Here is a 17692-nt window from a genome sequence, read left to right as displayed (position 1 = left end):
TTTAAACTGATGGACTCCAAACTTCTTTCTCTAGGACTGAACTTAGAATCCCTTTTCGACCTGGGATTACAACAGGCCCATTCCTTGATTAAACACAAACTTTGGCAGCTTGAGTTTGAGTCACTTTCAGCTGACTTAAACCCCACTTGTTCTCCCCTTTTTTTCAGTCTTCCTCCTTCCCTAGGACGTCCTTCTAACTATTTCTCTTCACTGACCAACCCTGGTCAGAGAAGAGCATTTATGTTAGCTCGCCTCAATATCTTCCCTTCGGCGGTTCATGCAGGCCGATTCGCTAAGATCCCCCGTGCAAATAGGCTCTGCTTTTTCTGTCATACCCTCCCAGATTCCCTGGACCATATTTTATTTCATTCATCTCTGAGAAAGCTGTTTCTCGAACCGTGGCTTTCTCTCTTGCCCAACTCCCTATCCTTTTTCCTGAATGATTCTTGCCCGCGGATTACTGTACATCTGCCGTTGCAAGATATCTTTTGGAAATTTCCAATTTAACCCATTACCTATGATACTACTTGTTGAGTGTATCTCCTATTTTATGTTTACTCTGATCATCGCTTGGCTTGTACCCATGTTTTGTTGTTGTCCGTTCATATACCAATAAAGGTTTCGAAATCGTGTATGTGTCTATTGTTAGCAAACAGGCAGATGGCAGGGAACTTTCTTCTACAGTATATGTATGACAAGGAATATGAGGCACTAACCCTAGCCATACAATTAGAGGAAACAGTATATGTACTGCTTTCTGTAGGAAGAGGCAGTGACAGGCCATCAGCAATGTGTAAACACTAAGTTTTTTGTCACTGTAGACATGGCCACAGCAAGAAAATAAAGAAACATTAAAATCCAGTGGATTTCCCCCTCTTTTATTCTCTCTCTCTCCCCCATGGTTTAAATAGATTTTCAGTTTTCCCTCCGCATTGGCTAGTTTATCTCAGCATGTCCATGACACCTTTCTCTTTGTGTTACAAGCAGTGCAACCAGCCATAGGGAAATGAGAGACTGTGAGCATTACTGAAGATGAACGTGAAATGTTAGTGAATTATCAGAATGCTTTTGAGTAATATCATGTCTAGGACAGATATTACAGCCCCTTGAAATAACCCAATAACATTCTTGGTGGAAATAATTTAATTTGGGGGAAAGGTGTATTAAATGGTCTAAAGTGTCAACTGATATTTCTGGCTTCTGCTGTTCAGCTTTTACTGAAAGTAGCTTGCTATAATTTAGGATAATGTACTTGGGTGGAAGTAATAAAGTATAAAGGCTTCCTTTCCTTCTATGCAACTTTCTTCATGCCAAGGTCAATAAAGCACAGTGTGTCTGTAATGATGGCATAGAGATGCCAAAGTGAAAAATCTCATTCATGTTCTGGTGGTTCATGACCAATTAAATAAATCTTAAAAGGGGTTGTGCGGGAGGTTGATACAAAAAGAAAATGCTTTTGAATTTGGCTAAATGGTCGGGTTATCTGCCTTTTATTGAACTACATTAAGTTAAAATTTCATTTTATTTAATTAACCATTTGTATTGTTTTGATTTACCTCCCTCTATTACTGTCATAAAATACTTGTTGTAAACCATTGTTTTATGATAATACTACATTTTTGGCTTTGATTCCTCCCCCCCCCTCACCAAAGCATATTGAATGACAATTAAAACAATGGACTGGCTGGAGTCAGAGAATTCATTATTAAAAAATGTAATATTGTGTGTCAGTAAAGCACAGTGACATCCACTAGCTTACTGAGAGTCTTGCAAAATTCTGTTATGCTGGATTATCATGGAAAAAGTTATTCTTCTTGTTTGATGTTCTTGTGTAGCCTGCAAGCTCTTTGTTTCCTTAGTGGTGACTCCTCAGGGCTTTTTAAAAGAACCTAATCTGGCCCCTTCCCTGTTCTCCTTCCACTGGCAGGCAGAGATACCTTTCTATTTATGTGGACAAAGCCCTATTGTGGGGACAGCAGGAATCATTTGGCCCTGGCCTCACCTTGGGGGGGGGGTTTCTGCTAAGGGTGCATGATTGTGTGACATTACACATAGCTATTATGCTATGAAAACCAGTTGAGACAGAGAACCCGAACAGAAGGCTAAATAAACGTACGCCATCATACATTCTACAAATGAAAAAGGCCATTCTTTTACATAGTATTCTTTACATTAAAATATTGTTTAGCCCTTTTCCCAAACACGTGAAATGGCCAGAGCCTCCCCTGAGCTCTCAAAGGCCTATTCGTTGTTGTTGCTATTGTTGTTCTTGTTGTCTCTAGCTCTGATGCAGCATGATATTTTGCCCAATCGGCTTGCAAGACAGCAACGTGCACCTGCCTTTCAGTGTACTAGATAATTAATAAAGCTTCAGCGCCAGTTATCCCTGTAGGCCAGGAAGTGGGTTCAGTGCTGCTCTCTTGACAGTTTGATCATGAGAAAAGAAAGGTGTGAAAAGAAAGGTTCCCCAATGCATGGAGGCTCTCCTCATGAACTATGTATTTGATTTTCAGTTCTGACATCTGAGGAGAGCCTACACATGTAAATGAAGTTATTTTCTTCAGATCTACTACATTTCCTGGGGTTTTATATGAGTGAGGCAATGATGGAGGGGACAGAACATGCATGCTGTCTTACTTGCATTTTATTTAACATTTATGTAAAATGTCTGAATGAGACAACTGAAGCTGGGTTGCCTCACCTCATGCTCTGTGCTCGTCCTCCTGTCCTTAGGCAAATATCACTCTTTTCAGGCTGGCTTTTAAGCAATAAGTGGAGGTTTCAAGCATGATATTGCCTAACACAAGACAAGGATGTCCGCTCTCTCCATTGCTATTTATATTAACTCTGGAGGTATTAAATAGGAATGTGAGGAATGACCCAGAGATTAAAGGTACCAAAATAAAGGACGAGAGCTACAAGCTACAAGCATTTGCAGATGACTTGGTGTTTATATTGGAAGACCCATTGGAAACAACATTGAGACTACTGGACAAAATCGATGAATTTGGGAAAGTAGCAGGATTGAAGATAAATAAAGAAAAAACTAAAGTTATAGTGAAAAACTTAACAGCCAAGCAAAAAAATCAACTCTCAAAGATGTCAGATTTACAAATAGTTAAAAAAGTTAAGTACCTAGGAATATATGTAACTGCTAGATGTGTAACTATAAAAGAAGATAATTATATGAAACTATTTAACCAAATAAAAATAGATCTAGAAAAATGGAAAAACTTACAACTATCACTATTAGGAAGAATTGCAACAATCAAAATGAACATTTTGCCAAAGCTACTTTTCTTGTTCCAGACAGTGCCAGTGAAAATAGAGAAGAAATATTTTGACGATCTAAACAAAGTGATACTACAATATATTTGGCAAGGGAAGAAAGCCAGAATCAAACTAAAAATGCTCCAAGAATCCAAGGAAAACGGAAGATTTGGTCTACCGGACTGGACCTTATATTACCAATCATCTGCTCTAACTTGGCTGAAAGAATGGATTAGCCTGAAAAACAAGAGACTTCTGTATTTAGAAGGACATGATCTACAGTTGGGTTGGCATGCCTTTTTATGGTATCAGAAAGCCAAATCTCATAGGTATTTTCAAAACCATTATATTAGAAACTCCTTGTATATAATATGGGAAAAAATAAAAATGAAAATGTACACGAAAATGCCAGGATGGGTTTCACCCATAGAAGCATTTGTTCATCCCAACCTTTTGAATGTTAGAAAAACTTTGACTTATACAGATATTTTAGACAAAGATAGGCAATTAAAGCCAAAACAAGACCTTATAGACCAGGGGTTAGATGCATCGTGGTGGTCTATAATGCAAATACAATCAAGATATGAACAGGACCTAAAAATGTACGATTTTTATAAAGAACAGACAATTTTTGACCAAATAATGTTAACATCAGATGACAAATTAATTAGGAAAGTATATAAATACCCTCTAAATTGGAAAATGGAGGATGAACAGGTCAAAGAAACAATGGTTCAATGGGCAAAAAATTTGGGGTACAATATTGACTTAGAAAAATGGCAAGGGCTGTGGTCTAGAAACTATAAGATGACAATGGCAACATCTTATAAAGAAAATCTATATAAAATGTTTTATAGATGGCATTTACCTTCTGATAGATTAGCTAAGATGTACTCTAACAGGTCAAGTAAATGTTGGAAATGTCATAAAAAAACTGGAACCTATTATCACCTCTGGTGGACTTGTGATAAAGCAAAAAAATTTTGGTACAAAATACATACATGGCTTGTTAAAATAATCAAAAAACATGTAGATTTTAGGCCAGAGCTCTTTCTGTTAGGTATAATACCAGAAAGTGTTGATAGACAAAATGTATATTTAATACTGCATATTCTAACAGCGGCGAGGATTGTTTATGCACAGTACTGGAAAAATGAAGGAACACCTACGGATCAAGAAATAATTAAAAAGATATTGGACTGCGCCGAAATGGACAGACTAACACTGAAAATCAAAGGAAAAGAAGATACAAAATATTACCAAACATGGGACTTATTCTATCAATGGTTAGAAGGATGTTGTATAGATTAGGAGTATAATGTGTGTAGTAGTTGTTTTACAAATGATTATAAGGTGTACCCTGGTGACATGATGTTAAACCAATATGGATGGATTTATATAATAAAAAAAAGTGTTTTTAAAAAAAGAATGATATTGCCTAAGTCGTGTCCATTTATAAACACACAATTACAGAACAGGTGAACAGCATATCCTGCGAGCAATAAAACCCTGACCACTTGAGTCGAAGTGTAATATCTATGTTATTCTGAAATCAACAGTTGTTAATATAATTGCTTTTATTCATTTGAAATAATTTTTATCAATGCAATTATTCTACATTTTTTATAAATTGCACTTTACAGTGGTGCCTCACATTACGATGTTAATTCGTTCCAGCGAAATCACTGTAGAATGAAAACATCGTAAAGCGATTTTAAAAAAGCCCATAGAAATGCATTAAAACCCAATTAATGCATTCCTATGGGCTTGAAACTCACCATCCAATGAAGATCCTCCATAGCTTGGCCATTTTCGCTGCCCGTGCAGCAAGGAATCTGTCCCAGAAAACAGTGGTCGGCCATTTTTTTAACCCGGTGGCCATTTTGAAACCGCCGATCAGCTGTGCGAAAATCATCATTTTGCGATAATCGATTAGCGAAGCAGGGAACCGATCATCGCAAAGCGAAAAAACCCCATAGGAAACATCGTTTTGCGATTGCTTTTGCGATCGCAAAAACTTCGTTGTTATGCGATTTCATCATAAAACGAAGCGCTCGTCTTGCGAGGCACCACTGTACTTTTGTAATACTTTTTATTATGTCATAGATCTCCATGAAAAATACTTTTAAGATCTGGCTGCAAACAAGAACATTATTTCATGTTCTAGTATCTCCAGCTGAAACTGTGATACTTCAATTCATTGAATTTTGATATTTTTTAAATGTTTGAAAAAAATTTTTAAATTGTTTCCAGTATTGTTTCTAGCATTGATAAATGCTTACTGTTTCTTAGAATGTTTTTTGTATGGCTTTTTAAAAATCTGATTATCATAAGCGATGGGCACAGACCTGGAAAATAGTGGGTTTTGATGGTTCATGGTTTGTCGCTATTAGAGATGGGGACTTACTGCAGTTTGGTGATTTGGTGTGTTTCGGTGGATTGGGCCCGCAGGTGTTGGGCAGGCAATCTGGATTCTGCTCCCCACTTCCTCCTAGGGGCTCCCCATCAGAAGTAGCACCACAGGCTTCCCTGTCCTGCCTTCTCCTCTGAGTGGGCGCCTGCAGGAGGAGGCAGGGCACGGAATTTGGATCACCCAAGCAACGCCTGCATGCCCAATTGCCGAACCACACCAAAGCAGCAAACCACAGTAAGAGCCCATATCTCGTTACTATTCCTGAATCACAAATTACAAACTTTCTGACTAAATGAACTGTTTTGTGGTTTGTGCAATTTGGGAATTTCAAGATAGGTAGAACAGCCTCCATGTGCGTTAGAGACGCCGAACTTGCAGCGAATCTTCAGCTGTGTCTTCTCCCCATTCTTTCCAAGTTTGGTGAAGATTGCATGTCTGAGTTATAGCCTCCCCCAAAAGCAGACCCCCACCAGCAGGTTTAGCAGTAATAGTTCGGTCTTTTGTTTCAATCTTGGCATGCATGTTTCACCAAAGTGCACTGAAACAAATCATGAAATCCTGATTTCTGAGGGGTTTTTTTTGCTTTGTGGGTAATTTTTTGTACATCTCTAATTAGTATAGAATTTTAATGCTTGTGAACTGCTAGACAGACATTCCAGGATCCATAGGTTATACTATTTATTTTCAATATCCTTATTTAAGTTTCCCATTGCTTTCTAGACCCTGCTCACTGTTTGCAGTCTTCAACATCTATACCCTGTTTTCCTGAAAATAAGCCCTAGTATGATATTTCAGGATGCTCGTAATATAAGCCCTATCCCCCCAAATAAGCTCTAGTTAAGTGAAACCCCACCCTCCACCATTGTGTAGCAACCAGAAGATGACATGACTGCATTTGAATAAATGTAGATTGTTGCACATTAAAAAAAAACAACATCCCCTGAAAATAAGCCCAAATGCCTTATTTGGATCAAAAACCAATATAAGACCCTGTCTTATTTTCGGGGAAACAAGGTATTATTGAAATAAAAATAAAACTGTAAAACCAACAACAATATTCTCCTTTCCTCCCAAGGATGATGATGATGATGATGATGATGATGATGATGATAATAATAATAATAATAATAATAATAATAATAATAATAATAATAATAATAATAATAATAATAATAATAATAATAATAATACACTATGAAGTCAATTCTGACTTATGGCAACTCTTTCCATATTTTTCCAGGTACAGAGTATTCAGAAGTGGTTTACCTTTCCCTTACTCTGTGGGTGCTTCAGGGCCATGTAGTGTGCCTAAGGTCAGACAGGCTGGCTCTTTTTTTACAAAATAGAATGGGGAAACAAAGTCTTAAGCTCTGGTGTTCCTGCTCACCAAACTATTCAGGCAGCTTAAAAAGCCACAAAGACATGCAGCCTATCTAATATAAAATGAATAGCAAATAGAAGTCAGAATCCTAAAATGTAGGTGACTAATAATGCCCAAGGGAATGGTAAAGACAGGGGAACATAGGACCACAGAAAATGGGATTCTAAATGGGCTTTGGATTTAATATGTCTTTTCTTTTAAAAATGCAAATTGCATCAGCTACTATGAGGAGAGAAATAGCCTAGCCTGCCTCTGTTGTTCTGAAGAGACAAATCATCTCTCCATATAGAAATGCTCTTTATAGGGAATCCAATTTTTTTCAGGGCGTCCCACTCCTTAGTGAGACTCTGTTTGTCTTCATACAGTCTCACATATGGAGAATAACAATGGGGGATATTAGCATGCTATCTTTCCTCACCTGTTCCGATTAAGCCTTTTCCCATACATTTGAATCAGTCTAAACTAAGTGTTAGTCCCCTGGACTGCAAAGCGATGTATGGAAGTGAGTGCTGGACCATAAAGAGGGCTGACTGCTGAAGAACTGATGCTTTTGAATTGAGGTGCTGGAGGAGACTCTTGAGAGTCCCCTAGACTGCAAGGAAATCAAACCTATCAGTTCTGAAGGAAATCAACCCTGAGTGCTCACTGGGATGACAGATCCTGAAGCTGAGGCTCCAATACTTTGGCCATCTCATGAGAAGAGAAGACTCCCTGGAAAAGACCCTGATGCTGGGAAAGTGTGAGGGCAATAGGAAAAGGGGACGACAGAGGATGAGATGGTTGGACAGTGTCACTGAAACTACCAACATGAATTTGACCAAACTCCAGGAGGCAGTGGAAGACAGGAGGGCCTGGTGTGCTCTGGTCTATGGGGTCATGAAGAGCTGGACACAACTGAATGACTAAACAAGAACAAGCGCCTTCTCCCACCAAGATCTACCCGTGTCACTCGTGCGAGCCAGGAGGTGAGGCTGAGGAGCCTAACGCCGAGAGAGGCCCGGAAGGAAAAGGCCAGAAATTGGGCCTTCTCGGCGGTGGCTCCTCGCCTCTGGAACAACTTACCTCCTGAGATTTGAGCGGTTCCCTCGCTGGGCATTTTTAAGAAACAATTAAAAACACTGATGTATAGGCAGGCCTTCCCAACAGATAACTCCTGACGATTTTCTCCTTTTATATTTCTGACTCTATCTTTGTTTAGATGTAATGTTTTTAAAACTCCGTTGTCGTTTGATTGTAAGCCGCCTAGAGTGGTCTAATATGACCAGATAGGCGGGATAGAAATTAAATAAATAAATAAATAAATAAATAAATAAATAAATAAATAAATAAATAAATAAATAAATAAATAAATAAATAAATAAATAAATTAGAACAAAATAAACACACACATACAAAGTTGGCTGGGAGAGCAGATATTTACACTGCAATCCTAGATACGTGTGTGTGTGTGTGTGTGTGTGTGTGTGTGTGTGTGTATCTTGCACCATCAAGTCAGAACCAATTTATAGGGATTCGAACACCATTTTCAAAGTAAATGAGATATTTAAGAAGCGGTTTTACTACTCCATTCCCCAGTGAGTTTCCATAGCCATTTAGAGATTCAAACCCTGTTCTCCAGAGCCCCACTCTATCAATCTATCCATTACACCACACTGGAAATCACATTTACCTAGGAGTAAATGCTACTTTGCTCAATATTTAGAATCATCTTGAATCCCAACATAGTGGAATGCTGGACTTCAATTTCCTAGCTTACCAACCTTGTGCAATTAGAGGTTGCCCATTTGAACAAACAGAGCTCCTACATGCACAAGGAAGTACCTGGCACCTTGTTGTGAAAGCACAGAAAACCTCAGAATCACCACATTACAGTTCATTGTACCCATGGTTTCACTAAAGAGGATCCCGGCCAATACATCTCTCAGTAGATGTACATAGGTAATACAGGACTGACACCAATGTTATTCCTACCTAGAGTAGACTGGTTAAAATGAATTTTGCTTATTACTCATAATTAGCTCATGTAGATCCAACTAAATTCAATGGGTCCATTGTAAACTGGGCTACCAGTGGCTTTAGCTCATATATAGTTAAATACTCTGACTGCTTCTGCCCTCATAAGAAAGCAACTCTTACGAATATTCAGTTATCTGGGTATTTCTGAGTTAGGTATAAAAGGACTATTTGTGCTCTTTGGGGGCTGCCTAATTAGCAGAAAAATAGATTTGCATTGTAAAATGACCAGTTTCACAGTGTGAGTGTGAAGTACGTGGATTGGAAACAATTGACCCCTCAGGAGCGGTGATATGTTTTGTCTAATTCCCTGCTTCCCAAACATTAGCTAATTAGTAAAAACACCAGCGTTGTTTCACAAGCTAGCTTCAAATGGGGAAAATGGCAGCAGGGGGAAGAGGGGGTGGAAGCATCAGTTAAATTGTTTGCTGCAAAGGGGGATTGTCCTGCCATAGACCGTTCTCCCTGAACATGTGATGCTCGTGAATTAATATTTATGAACGTTTAACGCAAAGGGAGCAAATCTCACTCTCTGAACATGGGGACATTATCCATTGGCAGAATGCAGTTTAATGAAGAAGGCCTGTCAGTTCTGCTTCTTTAACCATTCCTGTCCATCATAACATAAAACTCCAGCATTTATTGAATAAGCAGCACATTATACACCAGTATGCTGCTGTCAGTTATTCAATAATAGAAGAAGAAGAAAAGAAGCCTGACTGCCAATTGTACATCAAGCAGCTTTCAAGGATCCTGTTGTTTTGCCAGCTTACAGCTACAGCTGCATGCAAGGCACACTGTGTCCTGTCTGGATTTTTAGAGTTTAGGAAGAAAAGGGAATATATGGAACAGAAAATGCTGTCTTATTCCACATTGGTCCTTCTATCCTAGTATTGGTCGAAATCCTGTTGCACAACCAGATGTGCACAACTCAAGGTTGCACTAGTAGAAGTTGCACTAGTGCAGAGGTGGAGGTGTGATTCCAAAGCCCTTCTGCTGGTACATTTTGCAACCGGTGTGTGTGTGTGTGTGTGTGTGTGTGTGTGTGTGTGTGTGTGTGTGTGTAACCGATTGTGCCATTGTATATTGCAATCCTTGTTGCCAGGTGCATGTAATGCCTTGCACATTTATGCCAGCATAACTTTAAGTTGGCTTGAACAGGATTTTGCCCATTGTCAATTTGTATTGATAACACTTATTTCAAGATTCCAGGTAAGACTCTTTTCACATCTTGGAAATCCCTTGTATTCTTTCATGGTTCCCTATTTTAGTACTAACCAGGCCTGGCCTTGCTCAGCTTCTAAAAACTATCCTGTGTGTTTAGGGTGATACTGGGGATTCATTAATGCTGTGCAAATCCTGAACATACTCATACCGCTCCATGCATTGACTCTATTGTTTTGTAGGTTGAATGAATATACTTATACCCACATGCATAGGTATTGAACACATAACAGGGTTAAGGTGACTGGAGTTCCTGCATTTTTGTAGGGTTTCTATCCATCCATGTTTGAACATACAATGCATATGGTCTGTTTGTGCAGCTAACATGATGTGTCTGTGTTGAAGACAAAGTGTCACAGGGCATCAACCTTTCACCAGATATCAACCTGGATATTGTGGATTGCAGTGCCTATCATTCCTTTCTCAGCGGCTATGTTGGTTCAGGCTAATGGAAGTTGGTGTCTAACGATATCTGGAGGAACACAGATACTTTACTTCTTCTTTAGAGCTTTCAAATGCTGGCTAGAATCCTATTATTGACTCCAGCTGGTCATAAGTGCAACGACATAAATTTCAGCAGTGAGCTGCCACCAGTTAAAAAGTTGAAGCTTGAGGTTTTTTGTCACACAATATGACATGGCATCCATTATTTACAATCTTGCACTTATGATGGTGGGCATAAGTAATAGGACCCTGGACACTACATGGGAAACTATCTTTCAGATTAAAATTGGACTGTTTATTTGGACTGTTTATTGAAATTAGAGTTTATTTCTATACTCTGTTGGAATGATACAACAAATAATAAGTAAGACCTACATATGTTGTATCTGGTAAAGTACAGCTCCTCGTAAGAAACCCCTGCATGCAAAGAGACATGTTACTTAACCTTAGCTAACATGTTTGAGCAATCCTGTTATAAATCTTACTGATAAGTTTTTGTATGTGAGAATACAAATGAGACACTGAGAGCACTATATTTAACTATCTCTAGAAGAATTATGTTTAATGGCTTGAAAATTAAGTTAAGTTAAGCAGGGACAAGATTTGGTTTCTACTGCTGGAGACTATAATCATTTACTTGGGAGCACATCTACTAAACACAGCCAGACTTACCTTTGAGAACACATAGATAGGATTATACTTTTATCCTTTGGCCTCTCTTGAAGATTTTAAACATGATCTCCTCTGTGATCATGGGCAGCAGTGGCATGAAGATATGACACTGCTACTATTATATTATTATACAGTTAAATCTTACAATACGTGCCTCTGACTTATGGAAACACGAACAGGTATACTAACAGCAAGGTTCCCTCTAAGGTGCATGCCTGCGTGTGACTCTGCCTCCCTCTGTGCAGCCTTCCTCCTCCTCTGTGCACTAACGGCTATAGTTTTCAGTCCCTTTGGCTCTGGTTGTGACAGAACCCTGCATGGGGGGCATCACACATTGGCAAAGCCACGTGCATGAGGGGCAGAGCCCCACCCAGCAGGGCTGAAAATTAGATGGAACATTGCTAACAGGTATGTGAGCTATTTAAGGTATTGCTGGCCTCCAGTGATTGCTGATGTTGGAACAGGGATTTGACCCAGGTCTCCAACTATATCACTCTACCCAATACTCTATTCTTGTATAGAGGCATGGATTTTGAAGACCAATGTTGGGAGTGTTTTCCCTTTATTCAATGTAGATGAGGTGCTGATTCCATACCTAGAAGCAGTTTGTCTGTTTGTTCTACTATGGACTCATCTCAGTCAGCATCTGGCAAATTACCTTGAAATGTAATTGTTCAACTGGGAGACAGTATACAGTAGTTATGTTTGCACATCTCATGTCTCAGACACCTAGTGCTGAAAGATTTGTGTGCCTGAAGGGATAAAGTTGCAAAAGAAGGAAATACATGTTTGCTTTAATGTGTTGTCTGGCCCTTTGTCCACTCCATACGTAATAAAGCTAAGAAAAGTGTCTACCCACTCCAGCTTAGGTGAAAGCAAAGTTGAGCATAGCATGGAAATACAAACATACTAGAGCTGATAAAAAGCAGAATGACCAAAGTGTAATGCTTCATATTTCAATTGATTGAAAATGATCTCTCATTTGAGCTGTTGGCACAAATCCTGAAACTCAAGTGTGAAGAGTCAGATTTAAGAATGCCAAATTCAAGTTGCATCTTCATTTTAAAAAACAAATACTGACAACATTTGCATTTCTGAATCTTAAGCTGTGTCACCTATAGGTGTGAATTAAGAACTGAACTCTTTAATTTTCTTTATTTGTTTCACCTCATAATTACCCAGCAGAAGCTGTCAGGACTCCCTGTGCTATTTTCATCAATAATTCACAACTATGCTTCAGAGTACAATGGCTGTTCAACATAGTAAGCAGAGTACACTGTCTCAGTGTTGACTTGAACAGCTTTATCATGGCAGTTCTTTAACTTCTTTTTGAATCACAAATAGCTCTAAAATGCCTGTAAGGAAGGATAAAATTTTAATGGTTGTTCAAACAGACCTACAGTTACAGACTTCTGCTCCTAGCAAGAACAATATAATTTGGCGAGGGGAAAAAGTTACACGGAATATGCTAGCTCAGAAATTACTAACCCTCTGTACCAAGCACTCTACTTTTCTAAATTATTACCTCTTGTCTATTTTAAACTCATATATCTTGGACCTTCTTTTCATGTTAAGAAAAATCACCATTACTGAGTTGTCCTGGGAAAGCCTTAATTAAACTTTCTGTTCCTGGGTGAAATATGATATTTTATTATCTTGTCTCTAAAAGGTTTCACTAATCTGGATACTTTGGAGTTAAATTTAGAAGCTGGAAAGTCAAAGGAGGGAGTTCAATTTTTTCTGTAGACAATGTCATATACTGTATCTTCTGTCACCAGCTAAGGTCAAAGTTCATCTTTGACCCTTGTCACTGGTCAAGAGCTGATGTTTGGAACAACTGTCTCTTTGCAATTTTATAGGGCCTAGTGGCAGTAGAGTAGTTTATTGTATGACCCACAACCTTAGACTGCTGGAGAAGAGTAGAGTTGACAAGGTTATGATAAATCATCCATGCTGAAAGAATAATTGCCATGGAAAAATGACTGAAGGAGCAGGACATCAGGTTCAAATGGAAGTTATATTTCCTGTAAATACCTTTAAAGTTCTATTTTATTCAGAATGTTAGTTGCCCATCTGAAATGTGGTTGTAGGAAAGGATGTTTACTTGATGTTCATCACTGTCATAGAATCATAGAAGAATGGATTTGGAAGTGCCTATAAGGCTATCGAGCCCAAACCCCTGCTCATTGCAGGAACCCAAATCAAAAGTATGTCTGATGGTTGTCCAATTTTCTCTTGAATGCCTCCAGTGCTAGAGCACTCACCACCTCCTGAGGTAATTGGTTCCATTGACATAATGCTCTTCTATACAGTTAGGAAGCTTTTCCTGATATTCAACTGAAACCCGGCTTCCTCTAACTTGAGCCCATTATTATGAGTCTTGCACTTGCGGAAGATTGAGGACAGATCCTGCCCCTCCTCTTTATGACAATATTTCAAGTATTTGAAGAGTGCTATCATATCTCCCCTCAGTCTTCTTTTCTTAAAGCTAAGCATGCTTTGTTCTTTCAGTCGCTCCTCATAGAGCTTTATTTCCAGTCCTCTGGTTATCCTTGTTGCTGTGCTCATAACTCTTCCAATTTGCCAGCATCTTCTTAAAAATGAAGCCTAACCAATGCCAAATTGAGGGGAACTAGTACTTCACAGGATTTGGAGACTATGCTAAAATAGCATAGGCCTTTTTTTTTTTGCAGCCCCATCACTCCGTTGGCTCTTATTCAGCTTATGGTCTACAGTAATTCCAAGATCCTCCTTGCATGTAGTGTCCCCCATCTTGTAACTGCACATTTGTTTCCCCTCCCAGGTGTAGAACTTTTGCACTTATTCATTTTAAATTTCATTCTTTTCTTTTAGTCCAGTGCTCAAGCCTATCCAGATATGTTTGAATTTTGTTTCTGCCGTCTGTATTAGCTATTCCACCCAATTTTGTGTCATCAGGATTTGATAACCATTCCCTGCACCCCCTCATCCAAGTTATTACGAGTAGTAAAAATGTTGAAGAGCACCAGGCTCAGGACTGAGTCTTAATTGTACTTCACTTGTCACCCCCTTCCAGTTTGAGAAGGAGCCATCGATAAGCATTCTCTGAGTACAATTCTGTAGCCAACTGTGTATCCACCTGACAGTTGTTCTATCCATCCCATGCTTAGTTAGCTAGCCCATGGAACACTTTGCCAAAAAGTATTGCTGAAGTCAAGATATATTTCATATGCAGAATTCCCATCATCTACAAGAGAGGTTCCTCAATGAAAAAAAAATGAATAAAATCAGTCTGGCAGGATTTGTTCTTGGCAAACCTCTGTTGGCTTCTAGTTATTACTACATGGTTTTCAAGATGCTTACAGAGTGAATGTTTTATAATCTGCTCCAGAATGTTCCCTGGCTGACTAGCCTGTAGTTTCTAGTTTCCCCTTTTTGAATATGGGGATAATGTTAGTCCTCCTCCAGTCATCTGGAACTTCACCCATTCTCCATGATTTCAAGAAAATAATAGACAGTGGTTCTGAGAGTTCTTCAGCCAGTTTCTTCAGTTAAAAAATTGCTATGAAATAGAAGCAATCCCAATGAAACACAGAAGATGAGATATGTTTCTGTGGTGTGTTTCTGTGTACATTATGAAAAATTTTGGAAAGCTGATGCCTTTTCCCTAATACTGTGCAACCCTTTAAAAACCAAGCAGCATGATAGTGAACCATAACAGGATTGGCAGAAGTGGCAATAGAGAGAGCAAGGAAGGAAGGAAGAAGAGGGGAGGGGAGGGAAAGGCTTGGGATGAAATGTGGATCACAAAATATCCATATGTGGATCCATGGCCCTCATGTGATTGTTAACTGTTAACCAAAATGGAAGATAGGCCTATTAATCAAACTGCAGCAAGCACTGGTGATTTGACTTAACAATGTAGTCACAGTCTCACTTTGTGATTGGTCATAAGGGAATAGAAACATGCTTAATTAGCAACTTGGACTGCTGTGGTATGAAGGTCTGCCAAAATCATGTCCTGGACCTCTAGAGAGATATTAGCTTCCAATGGTGTGCCATCAAAGTAAACCAGTGCCTCCCAACCTTGGGTCCCACGATGTTTTTGAGCTACAACTCCCAGAAATCCTGGCCAGTTAGTGATGAATGCTTCTGAGAGTTTTAGTCCAAGAACATCTGGAGAACCAAGGTTGGGAACTATTGTAGTAAACAAAGGAACACAAACCAAGAAAGTAGAGACTCTCCTTAGCCAATCATCCATCCATAGATAGATAGATAGATAGATAGATAGATAGATAGATAGATAGATAGATAGATAGATATAGATATAGATATAGATATAGATATAGATATATAGATACAGATGGATAGATGTGGTAGAGAGATTGAAGGAGGGTGACAATGGAAGGGCTCAGAAGTATAAGAAGGGATACAACAAAAATGTTCTCAACAGTAGGAAGGGGTTACTAGGAAAAACATGATTTGTTTAACCAGCTCATGCTGTCACTCTTGCTCTGTGTACTTGTCTCAATGAGCTTTTAACACCCAATCCATTATGTTATTTTTGAGGGATTTTATTGACTGCTGTTTTCAAGCTGGTTTACAACAGCTGTTTTTATGACCACTGTTTTATAGTTTTATTGCTGCTCTTTATTATTTTATCTATTGTTTCAGCTTTTCCCCCATTATGTTTTTCATATGTTGTATTTTATTCTCATATTGGTGGAAGTGGTTTTAAATATTCTTTCTGAAAAGCAAGATATGGACAAGGGAAAGGGAAGACTCATGCCCTTTCTTACATGTTGCATGATAGGTCTTGAATTCTTTGTTAAAGGTATTAGGTTCAATGCAGACAATGGTTGTGCTTTTGACAATTGCTTGAAATTGCTTCACGTGTCATATCATCCTCCATGGTTGGCCACTCATGTGCTACCTCCACATGCTTTTTGTAGCTACATTTTTAGACTCTTGCAATGTGTGGGGAAAGCTTAATACAGGAGCAGTGATGTACACTGCTGGCCATAGGCAAGAAGCCATCCATCGGATCAGATTCAAGGCACCTGCAAAAGTCTGAGGGTTATGTGATGCAGCTGCCTGATCTGGCACTTGCATCCAATCATTCAAGCTATTTCAGTAAATGGAAGCCCCAGCATGAAAAGGGAGTCTGCAATTTTCCTCCAAGACTAAGATCCATTCCCTATAAACATCTACAGCTTGAAAAGTTACATTTCAAAGGTAAATCATTCCTGTTACTTTTAAATATGATCTGTTAACATTACTCATTACATTTTGGAAAAAAGCAACTCATTACATGGCTTATTCAGTCCCCTTACAGCTGCCTTATATGGAACAAGGGGGTCTATAAAACAGTAAAATAAAATAAAATAAGAGAAATCATTGCATTGCTTATTATTTTTTCATTTACTACCTGCCACTAAATAAACACACATGTAGGAATTAAAAGAGAAGGAAATATGACTCGAAAAATCTCCTGTCACGATGCCTTAAAATGGCACTGAGAAGTAACTTTTTTCAGATAAATAAAAATCATTACCTTTAAATTAACTTTGTTCCTATGAAGAATTTCTTTTTGAAATTAACTTCATTACTTCCTTGTCACCTCAACAGGTATCATCCAGAAAACATTTCTGGATATATATTTTTTCTGTACAAGAATGGAGTTACAGTTTTTGTAGAAGCATTTAGTCACGTGATCCCATTTGCAACTGGCAAAGGTTTAACCACAAATTTATTGCCACATCTGCTGTTTGCAAAAACTGCAGCTTCTTAAGCTGGAGAAAGTGAGGCTGCCTGCATTAATGAAAATCACCTGGCAGCAATTAGAACAATACCTGCTACAAATGGGAGCTGAGCAGGCCATTGATTTAAACCTTAGCAATGAACACTCACTTGGATTTACAGGAAGCTGCACATGACATTTCATTAGTATCACACTGAATTAACTTTATAGCGGTGTAATGCTTAATCCAATTTTGGCTTAGTGTTATTAATGATATTGCTAGGGAAATAGTTTTAAGGCAATTAAACAGACTATGTACTGCTGCCAAGCCTGGCTACCGATATCTAATGGCATCACAAAATAATACTGTTGAAAAGAGGGTATTGGAAAGGGAAGGATCACACTTCCTGGTGACTTAATCTTTTGCATTTGGAAAGGCATCAAACCACATTAAAATATGCCCTGTATAGAGCTGTTCTTGGAGGGAGTGTGGTGTATTTACAGAGACAAATGCTGCCTTCATTCAGCCTTCTAAAAGCTTGATATTCATGCAGGG

The 17692-nt window shown here is 38.7% G+C and overlaps 1 long non-coding RNA gene across 2 annotated transcripts in view; it reads left to right on the top strand.

Moving 5' to 3' along the window:
- The first annotated feature begins 8013 nt into the window (after positions 1-8013).
- The window catches only part of LOC140705516 (uncharacterized), a 31148-nt gene continuing 21469 nt past the window's right edge, over positions 8014-17692 (top strand). For both annotated transcript variants that reach the window (XR_013542999.1, XR_013543000.1), the window contains exon 1: positions 8014-16631. This is a non-coding gene — a long non-coding RNA (uncharacterized LOC140705516). The remainder of the gene's footprint in view (positions 16632-17692) is intronic.

Source organism: Pogona vitticeps, chromosome 3 (genome assembly GCF_051106095.1).
Source record: "Pogona vitticeps strain Pit_001003342236 chromosome 3, PviZW2.1, whole genome shotgun sequence".
NCBI classification, from domain to species: Eukaryota; Metazoa; Chordata; class Lepidosauria; order Squamata; family Agamidae; genus Pogona; species Pogona vitticeps.
This window is presented reverse-complemented; position numbering and strand designations above follow the sequence as displayed.